The 19,488-nt window shown below is 42.9% G+C and overlaps 1 protein-coding gene across 16 annotated transcripts in view; it reads left to right on the plus strand.

Moving 5' to 3' along the window:
• Positions 1-19,488, plus strand: part of CAMTA1 (calmodulin binding transcription activator 1) — a 953,012-nt gene that overhangs the window by 91,350 nt on the left and 842,174 nt on the right. The gene's annotated exons all lie outside the window — the stretch shown is intronic.

Consider the following 19,488-nt stretch of genomic DNA (forward strand, 5'->3'; position numbering starts at 1 on the left):
AGCATATCAGGACTTTGGAATTATGAATTACAGACTTACTATATGTGATGATATCGGTGCCTCCTGAAGAAGTAGAAGACAGAGATGCATAGAAACATGACTCATGTCTCTGGAATACTGTAAATATCGACATCTAGTGAGAGTCTAGAAAGAAACATGGAGAAATAAAAGAGAGGCAGGAAACAGGCAAATACTTAGTGGTTCTCTTATTTAAGATAAATTTTGACATCACGTAAACAAGATAAATCAAAACATTTTCTAGATCAAGTGGGCATTAAAAAAGATACAGAGGAAAGTTGGAGACAATTACTTAGAGAATATTAACAGAAGTACTTTTGTTCCAGATACCTTCACAGATGCCATGGTTCCCTGTCTTTATTCTTTGTGTAAAGACCAGAATACCAATATTGTTCTTGAAAACCTTTGAGAAAGTTTTTCTTTTTTTCTTTTCTTTTCTTTTTCTCTCTTTTTTTTTTTTTTAAGCAAAGAACAGAAACAAAAACCAAGGAGACAGTATCCTGTGATGTAGGCTGTTATCTCAAGGTGAGTTTATTTGTAGCACTAACTTGTGACGAATTGTTTAAAGAACTGAAACTTCTTTTCAGGTATAATTTGTCAGATTTTGTTCATTTCAGTGTAAACTTCAGTTATTTATTACACACTGAGGAAAATCAACTAAAATCAGGAAAACCAAGGTCCAATTGAACTTGAATTTTTTTTACATAGAGAAGTAACCAGTATTTCTGATCAAACAATTAAAGCTGTTTCAGTTCCTTTTAAATAAAAGCAAAGGCTAAATTTTTTACATACCACAAAGCAAAGTGAAACAAAAACCCTTTGGTCATGGTGCATTTTTTATTCAACTGATCACTGAATTATTTTGATTATATAATCTTACACGCTTATGAAAGTATAAGAAGTATGAATTCTGGGGTGAAGAAATAATTGTAGAAAGCGGTTAATGAGGCAGAACTCACAAATCTGTATTTACAGTTTCATGGGCAAATAAATCACAAGCAGAGGATACAGATGTAAAGAAAAATTACTGGCCAGGCGCGGTGGCTCATGCCTGTAATCCCAGCACTTTGGGAGGCCAAGGTGGGTGGATCAAGAGGTCAGGAGATTGAGACCATCCTGGCTAACATGGTGAAACCCCATCTCTACTAAAAGACACAAAAAATTAGCTGGGCTTGGTGGCGGTCACCTGTGGTCCCAGCTACTCGGGAGGCTGAGGTGGGATAGTGGTGTGAACCTGGGAGGCAGAGCTTGCGGTGAGCCGAGATTGCGCCACTGCACTCCAGCCTGGGCGACAGAGTGAGACTAGGTCTTAAAAAAAAAAAAAATTTATTACATTCAAGAAATGCAAGGTTGAACTAACTTTTTATTAAAATGGAATTGTATCACCGCTCAGAGGGATGTGGGGAGTAAAGTAAGTGGGATGTGCTTAGAACAGCAAGCTAGGCCGCAGTGCACACTCGTCAGTGTCTGCTGCTTGTCTTACGAGGATTCTAGTACAGAAGATTAAATCATGTTTTAATCATGCTTAATAAACGGTACTGTAATTTTATTATGGTTAATGTCCACTTCTAATTCAATGAAGAGTGGCTTTTTAAAGCAAAGGAGAAATCAACATGTTTTTCTTGGCACTCTTATATTGTGTGTGTGTAAAAAACGCTGGGATGGGTTATCCATTTGACAGCCCCTGTGACCAGAGATGCAGGAGCAAATGCATCACTCTTTTATTTATTTTATATGTTATTTTCATAAATCTGAAGGTTTGATCAACTTACTGTGTTTAGTATATTCTTCTGCTGCATGTGTGTACTTTTAAGTTTTGTAGAATTAAATTGAAAATTTTGACCAGTAGATGCTTATAACACTGTCAAAATTACATACTTAGCACTTCATTGATTTGAAGGCTAGTTTTCATTCAACATTCCTGCAGTTTGTGTGTGACCTGATTTTAAAGAGCAGTTCCATGAGTTAGTGCCCTCTGGTGGCACACAGAGGACGTCAGGCAGAGAGGGACTCTGACCCAGGAGCCTTCCGGAGGCTCTGCTGAAGAGGAGCCAGTTTATGACTGGCCCTGTAATTTCGTATTTTTTCATGTGTTCAGTGCTTGTCAGTTTCCTACTCCATTAAGCCATGGCCCTGGCTTTGACTCAGTAACAGCTTTATAGTGAGTCTTCAGCAGCTTAGGTTGTGAGGGAATTTCCAGGTGGCCTTGCTGTAAGAAGGGATTACCAATGTTGAGATTTCCCATGAGGAACCAGGACATCCATTTTTGGATGCATCTCTCAACTCCCTTTTGAAGAGCAGACCATGTCACTTCCTGAGTTAAGGAAGGAAGGCTCCTTAATGGCCTTTGAGTGACTCACTGGCACAACTTTGGGTGAGCCTGTCCAGTGGGTTAGGGCAGCCCACCTTGCCCACTTAGGCCCTTGGACAGTTTTTTTTTTTTTTTTTTTTTTTTTTGAGGTGAAGTCTCACTCTGTTGCCCAGGCTGGAGGGAGTGCAGTGGTATGATTCCAGCTTACTGCAGCCTTGACCTCCTGAGCTCAAGTGCTCCTCCTGCCTTAGCCTCCTGAGTAGCTCAGACCTGGGGGCCACCATGCCTGGCTGATTTCCTCGTTTTTCTGTGGAGTCGAGGTCTTGCTATTTTGCCCAGTCTGGTCTTGGAACTCCTGGCCTTAAGCAGTTTTCTTGCTCTCCTCCCAAAATGCTAAGATTATAGGTGATGAGCCACCCCGCCCAGCCTGCTTGGCCAGATTCTTTACTCTGTAGGCAGACCAAAAACTGAATCCTGTCATCACTCTGAAAAGTTGTGGGACCTCAAGAAAGTCACTCTTTCATGAGTTTCTTTAGCTGTGAAATAGTCATAGTTTGTCTTTTGAACCTGTGTCAAGAGAGAGTTGTGAGGATGACGTGAGATGATGTGTCTGAGAGTCCTGACAGATTGACCTATGTAGACTGCTACTAAAGACTTTTCCCTTTCCTTGCTCAAAGGCAGGCTTCCCCACCTTTATTAAAAGGTCATTAAAAAATAACTTTATTTGCCAATAATTCCGTATTTATAACAAAGTTGCTAGGATAGTTTGGAGAACCCATAGATCCCTTACCTAGTTTCTTCAATTCCCACTTTTATACTGTTAAGTTTTCCTGATGAGTTTTCATATATATAATCTCTGTGAACTTGGATCAAATTTGGCTTAAATGCCTATTTATCACTTTGCTAAGAAGAAACGTTTGTGCTGAGTCCCTGAATTCCATTGTAGATATGTTGGCATTTGCTTCCAAATGGCTCTGGAAGCCTTGCTGGTTTTACCTTCTGGTTTTACCTTGCTCTGTGTCTGTGGTCATTTGACATTAGAATAGCCTTCTGTGATTTTCCAGGATCTTAACACCCGAGTATTTTCCTTGCTTGTACAGCTAATGAGCTGTGCAGCCTAAGGAAACATGGAGTATTCAGTTTTCATCAGTATTTCAACTAGGTTTTTTTGCCATCTCATAGCTACTTCTCAAGCAATTACAATTTAAGTCAAGGTAGAAGCACATGCATCTTTAAAAAACAACAAAAGGTTTTTTATCTTCAGAAATAAGAAAAGAAGCTTATTGGACTTAACCAATAGAAAGTCAACCAGCCAATTGTAATACATAGATAATCTATGATTAGCATTAGTATATGAAAAAAATAGTAGCAGCTCAGATTTTATGTACTACTGCAGTTTAAGAAAGTAATGCCACAGACAATGTCTCATTTGGTTTCTTAGCAACCCTGAAAGACCAGCAAGGAGAGCTTTGTCCCTCCCTTTTTATGAACCCGAATGTTGTAAGGGAGGCCAAGGAGTGGCCTGGCTGAGACTGCACAGCCAGAGTTAGAGCCCAGGTCCATGCGAGTCATTGTACAGACACATCCTGGGCACCGGCCCACGCACTTCTGCCATCAGGAGTCTTTGAAACTGCTGTGGTCCCCCTTTTAAAATGGCTAAACTCTACCTCAGCAACCTTATTTATGCATTCATATACATAGTAATTCTTCAATGTCTAGTAGACAATTTTCACATTTTGTTTCAGCCCAAATCTTTACTGAATTTTGTGAAATCAGCATTGTTGGGCTTGAATTAACCAAACCTCGCCGTACTGTGCCTTCAGAAATCCCAGGTTGGGCGGGTTGTGAGTTCATCTCATCCTCTTCCTGATGTTGACACTACCAGGCACCATCAGCAGACTCTGGGATAACTGCGGTCCCCTCTGAGAGGCTACATCTTGTTTGCGATCTGTGGGTTACATATTGTGCTAGAGATAAACCTTGACAGTAGAGACATGTGTGACATATTTTTTACAAGAGCCACTGAGATATTTGAATGAGAAGATGATGTAGTTTGAAAAAGTGATAAATGGGCCAGGTTCTTGAGAAACTAGCAGAACGTCTTATTGAAACCTTGGGATCCAATCTGAAAACAGAAATGAGTCTCCCAAGCAAATTTTTTTTACTTTATTTTGCGAATGTGGTGTGGGTAGATGCTTTTATATAAGTTCTGTACCCGTTTCTGTGGTATAAAAATCAAATTTTGTCCTCTTGTGCCTCGGTTCATTGGTTTCATTTTCTACTAGGTCTCCATTTCTAACAGCATCTCAGGTAACTTTTCTGAAAAATATGGGTTCAGAGGAGCCCATGTGCTGGTGGCTGTAGTGGCAGCTAGTTCCAGACTATGAGATCTCAGTGACCACTTTGGTGGGTGTTTTGTTCTAAATCAGTGTCAGAGGTGAATCTATACTACAAAATAAAATGTATGAGTAGATATGTTTTCATGTTTTGAAGTCCTAACAGCCTCATTAAATGAACTGTTTAAAAAAAAAAAAAGCTGTGGCAAAATGGCCAGGCGTGGTCGCTCATGCCTGTAATCCCAGCACTTTTGGGAGGCCAAGGCGGGCGGATCACGAGGTCAGGAGTTCAAGAGCAGCCTGGCCAACATGGTGAAACCCTCGTCTCTACTAAAACTACAAAAAATTAGCCGGGCATGGTGGCGTGCCTGTAATCCCAGCTACTCAGGAGGCTGAGGCAGGAGGTGGAGGTTGCAGTGAGCTGAGATTGTGCCATTGCACTCCAGCCTGGGCGACAGAGTAAGACTCCATCTCGAGGAAAAAAAAAAAAAAAGAAAAAGCTGTTTGTCTGTTCTAGCCTGGCACCTGTGAGTTCTGGAGCAGCACCCAAAGCCAATTCCTGCTGGCTTTCCTAGGAGCCTCCTTGGCGTGGGTGGGCGAGCTGCTCCCTTACAGCAGTTTCAGATGTCACTTGAGAAAAATATTTGTTGTTGTTTGCTTGCCCTCTTCAGTTGTGATGCTTTTAGGAAGTTAGGAAACAGATGAGACAGTCTGGCTGGAATAAGAGGGTGGGTAACCACTCATCTGAGATCATCCCTGTTGATAGGTTTGCAGAATTCTAAATGGAGATTTTAGCTTCACATGCACACTGAGGGAGTTGCGCATTTTCATAGGCTTATGTTCCATCAGGGGTTCTGCGTGATCTTGGGAGAGAGAGACTAGGTGTGGTTCTTGGCTCTGTTGGCTGGTGGGCTTAGCTGTAGATCACTTAAGAGACCCATAATCCTTGCTTTTTGTACTGTTCTGTATTCCGTTCGTCAGGCTGAGAGGGAGGGGGGTTTGTGTTAATTTGTAGCTTACTGACTCTGACTGGAAAATATAGTAAGATTTTGGTTGTATAATTTACATAAATGACTAAAAATATCAAGCCCACTCCTCACACAGATGACCCAGGCATCCAAATGTTTACTCAAAATTAGTATCTTTCAGCTGTGGATGGGCACTTCTTTCCTTTCCCTTTTCCTCTCTCTTTTCTTTACCTACCAGATAGATTCACACTGAAAGATAAAACAGGCTCTGGGATTTAAATGCTGAAAATGAAGATCGATGCTTTCAGGTGCCTTGTGGCAAGCACAATTAAGTGAACGGAGAACTGAGGCAATTGTTTATTTGAAGGTTGGTGTGACATATGAATGAACTTATTTCTTCAGTACCCACCCATCTACCCTGAACTGAAATAGGCATTTGGAGTAGGTTTTGCATTTTAAGTTCAATTTTAAGAACCAGCCATTCACTGTGAAAGCGAAGTTGCTGGGAAGTTTGTTTTAAGGATGATGCCACCCTCTATTTCTGTGAACCCAGTAAAAATAGCATGGAATAAAATTTAATTATGCTATACTGAATATTTCATGTGGAATTAAGGGGCAAAAGCTGCCTTTAAAAAGCATTAGGTTTGGAAAGAATAAAGGCTTTGTAGGTTCTTTGGAAGATACTATAATTAAAAGATTTGCTCAAATGTATTTTTCCCTTTTTGAAGAATTTAAAGAAATCCATCCCTCCCTTCCTAAATTGATTACCTCTCAAGCGTCAGCCCTTCTTGGCAGTAAATACGGTGAAGCTGCCACTGTGCTGATTTGACGGCTTCTTTCTGTTAAATGTAAAATAGTTTTTTAATCTTCTGATTTAGATGTTTAATAGAAAGTAAATGTTTGACTTGCTTTGGTTTCTGCTGAACCTGTATTTAAAGCCACACAAACAGTTTGAATAAAGTGAAAACATCACTGGACTAGCTATTTTAAACATTTCAGGATATAAGAATGCTAAATGGGGGTTCCTTTTAAAAATAGAAATGGCGGCTTGCATTTACATAATTACTGCTAACTAGCACAACATTTTAAATGGTGACAAACTCAGGGTAGAAAAAGTATCTGTTTAAAAAGCCTGGTAAAAGGAAGCAGAATATGCTCTGTGAGCAGCTGCTTCAGACGGAGGGTCTTTGCAAAGCCAGGAGACCAAGACTTTTCAATAGGGAGGGCAAGGTCAAGGGAGGAGGCAAGACGTAGCTCAGGTGAACTTCTTACAGGCCCTGAGCCAGTGCGTGGGCCTGAACTCACCCACCTTTCATTTTGAAGCATGACTGTAAGTATTAACACTTAAATCTGCCTTGGTGTTTGGACAGGGCGCAGTGTTCTCTGTCCACTGTTAAAAGGTGTCAGGTGAGGGTTGAAGTTCAAAGTTGGTGAAAGAGCATGGAAGAATATTTAGGAACATGAGGGCTAAGGTTGACTTACCCAAACTCATCAGTAGTTCAAGCCAGAATCTCAGGAGTGTCCTTGATTCTGCCCGTTTTTCCCCATCCCAAACATCCATCTCCTTCCAAGGTACATCCATCTTTGCACATCTCTGCTAGTACCACCCTAGTCCAAGCCACCTTCTTTTCTTTGCCTGGAGATCTGTCACATTTTCCTGTGTGGACTTCCTGTCTCCAGTTTGCTCCCCTTGCAATAGATTCCCCATGCACTAGCCAGAGCAATCTATGAAGAATGTAAATAGGATTCGGTCACTAGCTTAAACCCTACAGTGACTTTCTTTCCATTTGGAGTCCGGTCAGCATGAATAATCTGGCCCCTGCCTCTCCATTTCCTACCAGGTGCCCCTTCCCTCTAAGTACATTGACCCTTCCCATACCGGGAATCCATCAAACATGATTCTTTTTTGCATTCGCTGTTTTTTCTACCTAAAATGATTTCCCCTCCTCTGCATCTTTGTGTGCTGGCTCCTTTGTGTCATTCAGGGCTCACCTCAAATGTTATCTCATCGGAGAGACCCTCCCCTGATAGGCTGACGACGGGTAATAGTCGCCTGTCGCTCTGTCATGTGGCAGTGTGGTGTTTTCATAGCATTTATTACTGTCTGAAATGGTCTCTTCTTTTTCTTTTTGTCCTCAGCTCTTCCCCATCCTACTAGCTCTTTTAGGGCAGAGGCCCTGTCTATCTCCTTCTTAGCCGTGTTCTGAGCAGTTAGACGGACCTGCAAGTACCCAGGTATTCATTGATTAAATCAGTGTGGAAGTGGAACCCTGCAGATCACTAATGCTCAAGGAGAGCTCTCACTTGGTGGACCTGGCTGCCTAGAAGCTGCTCCTAAAATTCTTGCCCACATTTTTTTTTAACCGTTTGGGAAAAAACTGCTCTAAACTTTGCCTTTTAGGGTTGAAAGTTGAAATTTGGGGATTGACAGAATGCTTGTACTTAAACAGAATCAGCCTGTGTCCCTAGAAGGACATGAAATTCCCCTAGCTCCCCACAAATGAGATGAAAAGGTAATTTCCCAGCATTCTTGGTCCATAGTAGGAGTTCACCAGTGGTGATCTGCCTCTGTGTCCTTCCTGGGGCAGTGGGATAGCACTGCTTGCCTTTGCTGAAGACTGAATTTGAATTCCCTTAGACCCAGCCTTCGGAGCCAGATAGCATTTTCTGTGATTTCTCCTGTGGCGTGTCTGGCCGGGATGCTTTCTGTGTTGAATGTTCATTCTGGGGTTAGGTAGCAAATCTGTTAAGATAGAGATATTTGCAGAAACCGAAACTTTGGTCAGCCACTTTTCGTTTCATTGGTTTTCCACCTGACAACATCCACGGGTTCAGGAGGAAAACATGGTAAAGGCTACTGATACCTAGGCAGTTGTGATTCTTTCCTTCCCTAAAGAAACTGACACAGAGGGTTCCATTAACTACTTCCAAGGAACCCTTGCATCAGCTTCCTTAGGGAAGAAAAGAATCACATTTCCAACTCACTGAGTCTCAAAATGTATTATGCCACTCCAAGCTGTGTGTTGAAGTATTTACTTTGGTCTTGAATATACTCGTTGGGGACTGGATTGTAGAACTCAGGAGACCCATCTGCTTGGCAAAAGCTCCCCTGTGCAACTTTTCATTCTTGTTGCTGTCTTTATCAGGGCATTATTACAGTGATTGGGGTGTGCAAGGAGAAACAGTAACTTCCCAGTTAATTTATAGTGAAATGGACCTTTTTAGAACTGAGACCTAGAGATCAAGCCATGGAGCTGGAGGATTTCAGTTGCTTTTGAGTGAGCATCAGTTCGTTAGACTCAGTTTAAGAGAACCTCTCCCTTCTCATGTTTGACCAAAGCTGAAGATGCCTCAACTCTGCCTGGTTCCCCACTTGCCCGAGTAGAGAACAGGTTCAGGTAGGAGGGAACAAACAGGATGAGCACAGGCAGAGTCAGGAAAGGGCCTGGGCTGTTCAGGATCAAGATGTGTGAAATGAAGGTGGGAAGATGGGGGTGGAAAATGGGTTTTGACCACCATATGGATGGTCTTGTGTGCAAGAAGCATGTAAGCACAGCAGATTGTGTTCCCATGGTGACGAGCTGCTGAGCCATTGTGTGTTTAGGGTCAGCGTGGGGTGGGGAGTAGTGTTGGAAGTCCATGTCAGTCATTGGTTTCCTAGTTAGCGCAAACTCAATAAGGCTGTGTTTACTGGAAGCCGTTTTTCTCATAAGATTATAAGAAACCATCTACTATATATACACCCCCAGATTGTATATCACTTTTCTGATTTGACTTTTTGGCTGATTGCTTTTGAAGTTAATGTGGTTTAGTCAACTGAATGTTCTAAACATCTTCCTTTACCTACCTAATCAGTACTCCTGGTGAGTTTTTGAAAGGCAGTGCCTTTCCCATAGAGATTCATTAGAAGTTAGTGTGTGCAGTACACTTGACCTTATGTTTGACACACATTCAGTATATGGTGGTGATTATTTAATTGTTTGAAAATGAAACAGGGCCCTCTGATGGAACCTGAAAAAGTGAGATTGGCACTTCTAGATGGATATATGGGTTGTGTTTAACTGCTTTGAATGTTAGTAAGGGAAAAGTATCCACTTACTATTGTTCATTTCTTTTTTCCCAGCCTTCAGAGCCAGAATGATTTCCTGCCCACAAACATCTTGGTTTTCTTTTTCTAGCCTGTCTTTTCATGGCTAAGATATTTGCAGAAATTTCTGGCTAACCACCAGTCCATAAGTTTTTCTCTTCTTTGCAGATACTGTGTTTAGTGGTATCTGAAAAACCCTACGAATGCAAAGTTGTTTACCCTATGAAAGTTGAGATTCCAGTTCATTTGCTAACCTGCAGTTTCTTATTTCTTGTCTTGGTACTTCGGTTGGCTCATTAAATGTTTCTTAAAATTGGTTGAGGAGCTTAAATATTTGTTAAAATTGTAGTGTGTCCTGATTTAGAGAAAACTAATTATTATGTACATCTTACTAGACCCATCTGTTGCCCATTCCTCAGATACAGTGATAGAAGGAGATAGAAATTCTGGGCCGGGTACAGTGGCTCATGCCTGTAATCCCAGTACTTTGGGAGGCCGAGGCAGGCGGATCATGAGGTCAGGAGATTGAGATCATCCTGGCTAACACGATGAAACCCCATCTCTACTAAAAATAGGAAAAATTAGCCGGGCATGGTGGCGGGCGCTTGTAGTCCCAGCTACTCGGGAGACTGAGGCAGGAGAATGGCGTGAACCCAGGAGGCGGAGCTTGCAGTGAGTTGAGATCGCGCCACTACACTTCAGTCTGGGTGACAGAGCAAGACTCCGTCTCCAAAAAAAAAAAAAAAAGGAGATAGAAATTCTGTCTTCCAGGCAGATAAGTTAAAGTTCACAGAGTGTGAGAGAATGGGCTCATCACAAAACAGTTATCCTGGGTGGAGTTGGTGCCTTGTGATGGTGCAGATGCTTTCCAGGGGCATGCTCGGGAGAGATACTGGAAAGAGATTTTCCTAAGTCTCATCTCAAATGAACTTTGCTTTGCTTCAACTGGCCTAACTCAGCAGGCCCAGCTAGCCTGATTCCTAGAAGGACCTCCAGCCTCTCATTGCCTAGCCAACCTCCAAACAGGTGGCTGGCCAACATTGGGCCCCCTGGTTTGTTTTATTTTGTTTGATTTTTTTTTCTTTAAATGGAATAGATGATCTAGACCTAGCACCAAGGTGCCCCTGTCTTCCATCACCTTCGTGTGCCTGAGTACCCACAAGCTCGCCTGTGGATCTGTAGGAAAACCGGGTAAGTCTCTAGGATCTGTGAGGTCATCTGTACCATGGATGCTTCTTTAGGGTGGGGAGGGTTTGCCGCCATTGGCAGCCCTGCACCATCATGGAAGCGTGCCCAGTCTGCTTCTCCATCTTTGATGCACTGTGGATGATAAATAATCATCACTGCTGTGTGATGGCTGAGAGGGATTCCAGCCAGTGTGTGCTAGGTTATAGTGTTTTCCTGATGGATGGAGCCTATTCTGGGAAGCAGCTTATTGTCTCACGTGAACAGGCTTTCTAAAATAAATGACTGCTTTCTTAATATTTTGAATCATTTTCTTCAGCACATGTTTTGTTGCCGTGGTTTGAAAGCTTGCCAAATATATGCCTTTGCACAACTCCCTGTAGGACTGGATATACAATCAGACCAAACAGTGTGATTTAAGGTTGAGCATAATTGGGAATTCAGCAATCACTTGCCTTGCATTTGATGGAATGGCAGTGGAGTGCTTGAGAGTTACTTCTCTGTTAAAAAATTGTATGTGTATAACACACACACACACACACACAGTTTCACTACCTCGTAATAAAGTTGTATCTGAAACTACTGGGTAAAAATAACACTAGCATGATAAATAATTGCTTGATTTTTTTGATGGAGGCATGAATTAACTTCAACAAATCATAGCAGTTGATACTATAGATATGACTGAGGACTTAAGTTATATAAGGTTGCGGAATGGGAAAATATCACGTGGTGGCAGCAATACATTTTAAATACAAGCCCTTGTAAAGTCCTTCATCAGTTGATCTGTTTCCTTGTTTCTGTGTACTTTAGTAATTGAGCCATAAACTTGGTGAACTTGCCGTTGCCTTTCTGTTATACAAGCGTCTTTGGATTTTACATTGCCAACACTGTGTGTGTTTGTTGCTGTTGGATTGTCAGTTACCTATAATTGAGACCTTTTCGTGTGTCTCTTTGCTGGTGGGAAAAATGCTGTCAACAGCCCCACTCCCTGGAGCTCTTTGAAAAGTCACATGTGAAACCCAGAGTTTGTTTACCAGGCTGAAAGAGATCACTTTACCAGAAGCTTACAGTAAATATCCAGATGATAGAGCCTGGAGATACACTAAACATCTGCTGCTTCATTGCTTGGTACATTGGTAGTCGTCAGGCCTGCCACTAGCACTGCCGACTGCACAGGACACAGAGGTGGTGTATGGAAGGGATAACTTTGAAACTGTGTGTAAGTTATCATAGCCACCAGAGTTTCTTGACGGTGGCCTCCCATTCCCGTGCAATGAAACAGCCTCCTGTCATCCCTTGTAAGATGGTGTTAATCTGACAAGAAAGGAAGTAAAAACTCTGAGGTCAAAATTCTCAAGTTTTTTTTTCTGGAATTTTGGACACTTTTTAATAATTGAAAAGCACCTGTCTTTTGGGGTTTTAGATGGTCAAATTAATCTAACTTCAGAATTTAACCTTTATTTGCAAACAACATGATTATGAAAAACCCCATGGAATCTATAAAAAAAAGAAAAAACCCAAGCACCTATGAGAATAAAAGAATTCAGCAAGACAACAAGATACAAGATCAATTGTATTTCTATATATTGGCAACAATTGGAAGAAGAAACTTAAATATGACTACCGTTGACAGTAGCTTCAAAAACTTCAAATACCTTAGAATAAGAAAATGTGTAAGACCTCTATGCTGAAAACTACAAAATGTCTCAGAGAGAAATTAGAGAAGACCTATATAAATGGAGGGCTATACCATGTATTGAAAGACTAAATATTAAGATACCTGTTTTCCCCAAATTGATTTATGAATTCTGTGCCATCCTACTCAACATCTAGATAAACTAATTGCAACGTTTTTATGGAAATGCAAAAGATCTAGAAAGACCAAAGCAATTTTGAAAAAGAGCAAAGCTGGAAGATAGCCTGATTTCAAGACTGTAATGCTACAGTGATCAAGACAGCATGGTATTGCAAAAAGATGGACATATAAATCAATGGAACCAAATAGAGAATCCAGAAACAGATCCACATATAGATGCTCAATTGATTTTTGACAAAGGTACAAAGGGAATTCAATGGAGAAAGGATAGTCTTTTCAACAGATTGTAATGGAACAACTGGACATTCATATGCAAATAAAATGAACCTCAACCCATACCCCATACTGTATACAAAAATTAACTCAAAGTGGATCATAGACCTAAGTTTAAATCTATAAGCCTTCTGGAAGAAAACATGGGAGAAAGTTTTCATGACCTTGGGTTAGCAGTGATTTATTAGATATGACACCAATTGCACAATCCATAAGAGAAAAAACATTTGTCAGACTTCCTAGAATTAAAAAATCCTGTTCTTCAAAAGGTACTGTTTAGATAATGAAAAAACAAGCCACAGATTGGGAGGAATCTTTGTAAAACATACATCTAATAAGGGATCCATAATATATGAAGAACTTTAAAACCTCAAGAATATGAAAACAACCCAATTTAAAAATGGGCAAGAGAGTTCTATAGACATCTTAGGATACACAGATGGCAACTAAGCACATGAAGAATGTTCAACAGCATCATTCATCAGTGAAATGAAACTAAAAACCACAATGAGATACTGGTACACACTTCCTGGAGTATCTTCCCAAAATAAAACCAAAAAGACCCTGGTAATACCAAGTGCTGGTGAACATGTAGAGAAACTGAAACTCTTGCCGGGCACGGTGGCTCACACCTGTAATCCCAGCACTTTGGGAGGCCAAGGCAGGCGGATCACTTGAGGTCAGGAGTTCAAGAGCAGCCTGGCCAACATGGTGAAATGCCGTCTCTACTAAAAGTACAAAATTTAGCCGGGCATGGTGGCAGACTCCTGTGTTCCAGCTACTTGGGAGGCTGAGGCAGGAGAATAGCTTGAACCCAGGAGGTGGAGTTTGCAGTGAGCAGAGCAGAGATCACACCACTGAACTTCAGCCCGGATGACAAGGTGAGTCTCCGTCACACACAGACACACACACACACATACACACACACAAAATAACAACAACAATAAAAACTTCTTGTACTGGCTTGTAGGAATGCAGAATGCCACAGCCACTTTAGACACAAGATTGACATTTTCTTATAAACCTGCACTTAAGAATCTTACACATCTGCATTTACAACATGACCCAGCAATCCCACTTCTAGGTATTTACCTAAGAGAATGAAAAGTTGTGCACCTACAGAAATTTGTATGGGAACGTTTACAGCGGCATTACTCATGAAGTTCAAAAGCTGGAACAACCCACATGTCGTTCAGCTGGCCAATGAATAAACAACTTCATTGGAGTACTACTCACCAGTGCAAAGGAACAAAGTGACATAACATGGACCAGTCTCGAATGCATTATAATTAGTGAAAAGAAGCCAGACTCAAAAGGTCACATACTGCCTGATTCTGTTTATGTGACCTTCTGGAAAAGCCAAAATTATATGGGAAGCAAACAGCTTCTGTGGACTGGGTATGGGAGTGGGTCGATTACAGAAGAGCACAAGGGAACTTTTTGAGGAGATGGAAATTTTCTGTTATGATGATTGTGATTGTGGTTATGCAGCTCTGTTTGTCAGAATGTATGGACCTGTGCACTTTGAACAGGTAGTTCACAAAGTAAGTTACACAGATGGCCAATAAGCGTGTAGAAAGGTGTTCAGCGTCTTCACTCATCAGGGAAATACAAATTAAAACCACAGTGAGATGCCATCTATTGTTAGAGTGGCTAAAATAAAAAAGACTATCAACATGGAATGTTGGTGAGATTGTGGAACAACTGCAACTCTCAAACATTGCTGGTTGGTGTATGAAGTAGTCCAACCCCTTGAGAGACTTGCTTGGCAAGTTTTCTTTCCTGAAATTAAACATACATGTACACCATGATCCAACAGTTCCACTCTTAAGTATTTACCTTAGGAAAATGAAAATTATGTTCACAAAAGAACTTATATAAGAATGTTCATATAAAGCCAAAAGTAGAAACAGCCCAAATATCCATCAACTGAAGAATGAATATTACAGTGGAATACTGCTGAGCAATAAAAAAGAATGAACTACTGTTAACAATCATATGGATGCAGCTGAAGAATAGAAGGACATACCCTATGAATGCATTTAGATAAAATCCAAGAATGGATGAGACCACTCTATGGTGATCGACAGTGTTTTCTTAAGAGTAGGGAGGGAATTAACCAGAAAGAGGCAAGGAAACTTTTGGGTGATGGAAGTGTACTCAGTCCCATTTTGGGTAGTGATTATGTGTTTATACACTTGTTAAAACTCGTCCAACAGATTAAGATCTATATATTTTATTGTATGTTAATTATACCTTAATTAAAATGTATTTAAAACCCACTTTTACAGCTGTTTTATTGAATCCTATTTAGAGCCATTTATTCTGTTGGGTCATCATTATGTACATTTTGCATAACCCAAGTTTCTATGTGGTGCATTTTGTTGGCATTATCCAGTATTTTACTGAAGCACGAGGAAAGACTCGGCTTGTGATTGGGCTCTTGGACATGACTCAGAACTTCAGAATACCAAAGGAACAGGTGAGTGACCCATGTTTCTGATCCTGGGTCCTATAGGACCTGCCTTTATTTGCCAGTTCACCATCTGTAGAACCTCAGTGTTAAGAAGAAGTTGAAGACTTTCCATATGCCTAATCTTAAGGGGCAGTCCCTTCCAGAAATGAATGTAGCTGGAATTCATCATTATGGATTGAGCTGGATGGGTGGGAAGGAAGGAACGGTGTGGACAAAGGATTGGAAGAGAGACCCTTGCTCCAGTTTCCTGTGGACATCGCAGACTTTTTAATCTACACTCTCCATGGGCAGTGTCATCCCTGGGCAAGACTTCTGTCATTACCACTCTGTTGACGATTCTCAAATTATCCACAGTTTATCCCTCTCTCTCGAGTTCAAACGATATATCCAGATATTTATTCTACCTTGCTCACTCTCTATTCAGCAATGTGCTGCCATTCTCATTTTGTGTAAGTTTCTCCTGGCCCTTCCCTGGTACTATTTTCTCTCTCCATTTCCCTTCCCATTCTTTCCTTCACCACAGAAATTGTGCATCTACCCTCTCATTCCATTCAATAGGCACTTCACATTTTAGAATTCACTGAACATTCTTAATTATTAAATCCCATGGCCTCTTTTCAGCCCTCGTCCTTCCTGGCTTCTCTATAGCATTTGTTGATGTTAGCTGTCCTTTTCTTGAAAGAAGACCTGTCTCTCCGTCAGCCCTGGGACACGGTCTTCCTGCCTCACCACCTGGTCCCTGCCCCTTTCCTGGCCACCCTCTGAGATGGCTCTCCTGAGCTTTGTATTCTTGGTTGTCTTACTAAGAGCACTCTGGACTGTTTTCTGATTTAAATTTCTGTTTATCTGCCAATGACACCTGACTTAAGCGTTTGTTTCATATTGCACGCTGAACACTCCAACTCGCTGTGTGTCCAAAGCCAAACATTCTTTCTCCAGCAGGTTATTTGTGTGGTTTGGGGTGTGTCCTGAGGCCAGTGGCCTACACTTGCCATTGTGGGGGCCGCCCTAATGCTGTTTGGCGCTCCCTGGAGTCATGAATGAAGATCCATAAATTCCGTCTGTGAACTTCATGTTTTCTTCCATCTTCTCCATCTCCACTGCCCCAGCTTGGGCCCTCATGAGCTCTGAACTATTCCTGGGTCTCCTTGCCTTGTTTCTCCTTTCCTTTTTTTTTTTTTTTTTTTTTGAGTTGGAGTTTTTTTTTTTTTTTTTTTTTGAGACGGAGTCTCGCTCTGTCACCCAGGCTGGAGTGCAGTGGCCGGATCTCTGCTCACTGCAAGCTCCACCTCCCGGGTTTACGCCATTCTCCTGGCTCAGCCTCCCGAGTAGCTGGGACTACAGGCGCTCGCCACCTCGCCCGGCTAGTTTTTTGTACTTTTTAGTAGAGACGGGGTTTCACCGTGTTAGCCAGGATGGTCTCGATCTCCTGACCTTGTGATCCGCCCGTCTCGGCCTCCCAAAGTGCTAGGATTACAGGCTTGAGCCACCGCGCCCGGCCAAGAGATGGAGTTTTGTTCCTGTTGCCCAGGCTGGAGTGCAGTGGCGCAATCTTGGCTCACTGCAGTCTCCACCTCCCGGGTTCAAGCAATTCTCCTGCCTCAGCCTCACAAGTAGGTAGGATTATAGGCGTGTGCAACCACGCTTGGCAAATTTTTGTATTTTTAGTAGAGGTGGGGTTTCACCATGTTGGCCAGGGCTGGTCTTGGACTCCTGACCTCAGGTGATCCATCTGCCTCGGCCTCCCAAAGTATTGGGATTACAACTGTGAGCCACCATGCCTGGCCTGCTCCTCCTTTACAATCTACCTCTGTCTTGCCCCACCCCTGCCACCAGCCCTGCTTCCCTCTCATAATAAAGCTTCAGCTCCTTAGAATGACAAACCCTTTGTCCATGCAGTCCCTTGGCCCTTCTGCACTTGGGTAAAGGCTTCACATTCAAGTTTCAGTTAAACTCTCCTTCCTCTCTGTATTGTCCGTGCCCCTGCCCCCTGCTTTGGGTTTGCATTGTGCTTTGCCTCTTATTAATAGTTGGTGCAAGTATCTGTCCTCATAGTGGAGCTCTTTGGGGATAGTGCCTGCATCTCTTATTGTGTGTTCTGGGGCCAGATGCAGGGCCTCATACACAAAGTGTGCTCGGTACAGGGTTGCCGGAGTGCAGACTTGCTGCCGGTGGACCCTAGGAGAAGTGCCGCTTCATCCTCCCTGGAGTGGCTCCTGCTGCTGGTTCTGTGCCTGCAGCTCCCACACACGCCTCTGCTCCTTCAGACACCCTGAAGGGATGTGGAGCTTGTGTTGCCCGTGGGAACGTTGAGGATCTGGCCACAGGAGCCCAGCACCTGCTTAGGATCGTGAGCCCTCCAAGTCGCCCACGATCTTTTCTGACAAGCCAGGAGTGACTGCTGTTTTATCTGGAAGCTTTCCAGTGTGTGATGCTAAGAAGAGGGATTCCCTCTTTCATGTCATGTCAAAATGTTCCTGGCGATTGATACTCCCAGGTCCTCGTCCTCCTGGCAAGACAGGGGAGGAGGGAGAAGAATGGGGAGAAACCCCCTGCCAAGGGGGCTCTCTCGGGAGATAGAGATGCCAAATTTGTATTAAAGGACTGTGTCTTCCCAATGCTGAGCACAGTACATTTGCTGTGACTAGGCTACTCATGCTAGCTACTTAGAGATGGCAGAAAAGGCTCTGCTTTTCCTTCCTCACTGTGGCCGGGCCGTGGGCAGCGACCCTTCTCCCAGCCTTAAATCAACCAAAGAAGAGGCTCTATCCTAGACTGGCTCTACCCCACTGACACAGAAAATCAGGGTGGCGGCAGGTGCTGCAGGCAGGGGCGGGAGATGTGCCAGGGACTTTGGCCATGGGAGCAATGGAGTTGGGCACTTTTAATTGATACCTTTAATAATTACTGTTCAAGCAACAGAAGGCAAAGTGGAATTGTTTCAAAGGCAAATTGGAGCAACAGGAGCTTGCAACTTGGCTCAGAAATGTGTGCCTCCCTTCCCCACTCTGGCTGTTGTTCGAATATATTTTCCTTCTAAAGTTTCCCTCCCCCTCATGTTTGAGTGCAGCAGTCTGTTCCCTAAAGGGAGTGAAAGAGGAAGGTGCTAAATGAAATATTCTCATAGAGTTATTATTTGCCTGGGGCCAGTTCAAGTTTCTAAAGTAAATCAAAATATGCATTTTAGCTAAGTTTAAAACCTTTCTGCCTGAGCCATGTGGGCAACTGAGGAGAAGCAGTTGTGACCTGCTGTAGAGGTGGGAGCTGTTGGCTCTCCCGGCCGCCCCCGCCCCAGCCCCGTGACACAGCTTTTGTTCTCTGGCAGGGACTCTCGGGTCTGAAGAGGAAATTGAGATCCCTCCTCGGGGTAGACGGACATCATTTAAGGTCTCAATATTTAAATATTTGTGATTTGTCTGTTCTAATTGCTTTTCACTTTTGTTTGCTTTCTAAAAATCTGGTGTGTGGTTTCCTCTGTGTCCTTGAGTTGGTGGAACAGTAAGAGTTATAGGATGTCCTGGAGGCCGAGCAGCATCATCAACATTCACTGTTTGCTGAGTCGCCAGACATCTGGGCTCTGGGATGGATGGAGGGACATAGTCCCTGACCTCTAGGAACTTTGTTGTAAGGAGACATGGCAAATGAACTTGCAATCTCAGCAGCAGCTCTCCCGGCACCCCCTCCTGCCCTCCCCTCCCCGCCCTGTCCCGTATTTCTATGCAGAGTGCATGCAGAGGTTTCCAAGTGTGAGTGGGTTGCTGCAGCTTGACTCAAGAACACTTTCCCAGCAGGGTGTGCTCCTGGGGGAGTTTCAGATGAAGGCAACTGAGGAATTCTGGCTTGTCCAGACCACCGCTGTATGACCTTCAGTGAGCCAGGCACCTTTCAGGGCCTCATGGGACTCCTGCTGAATGGTGAGCCACGGTCCCCTGGGTCGATAGTCTCTTCCCAGTAAGACTGAAGGTTCTGAGTCGAGCAGCAGGTACTGGGCCAGCCTGTCCAGGGAGTAAGGATG

This window comes from Papio anubis, chromosome 1 (genome assembly GCF_008728515.1).
Source record: "Papio anubis isolate 15944 chromosome 1, Panubis1.0, whole genome shotgun sequence".
Taxonomy (NCBI): Eukaryota; Metazoa; Chordata; class Mammalia; order Primates; family Cercopithecidae; genus Papio; species Papio anubis.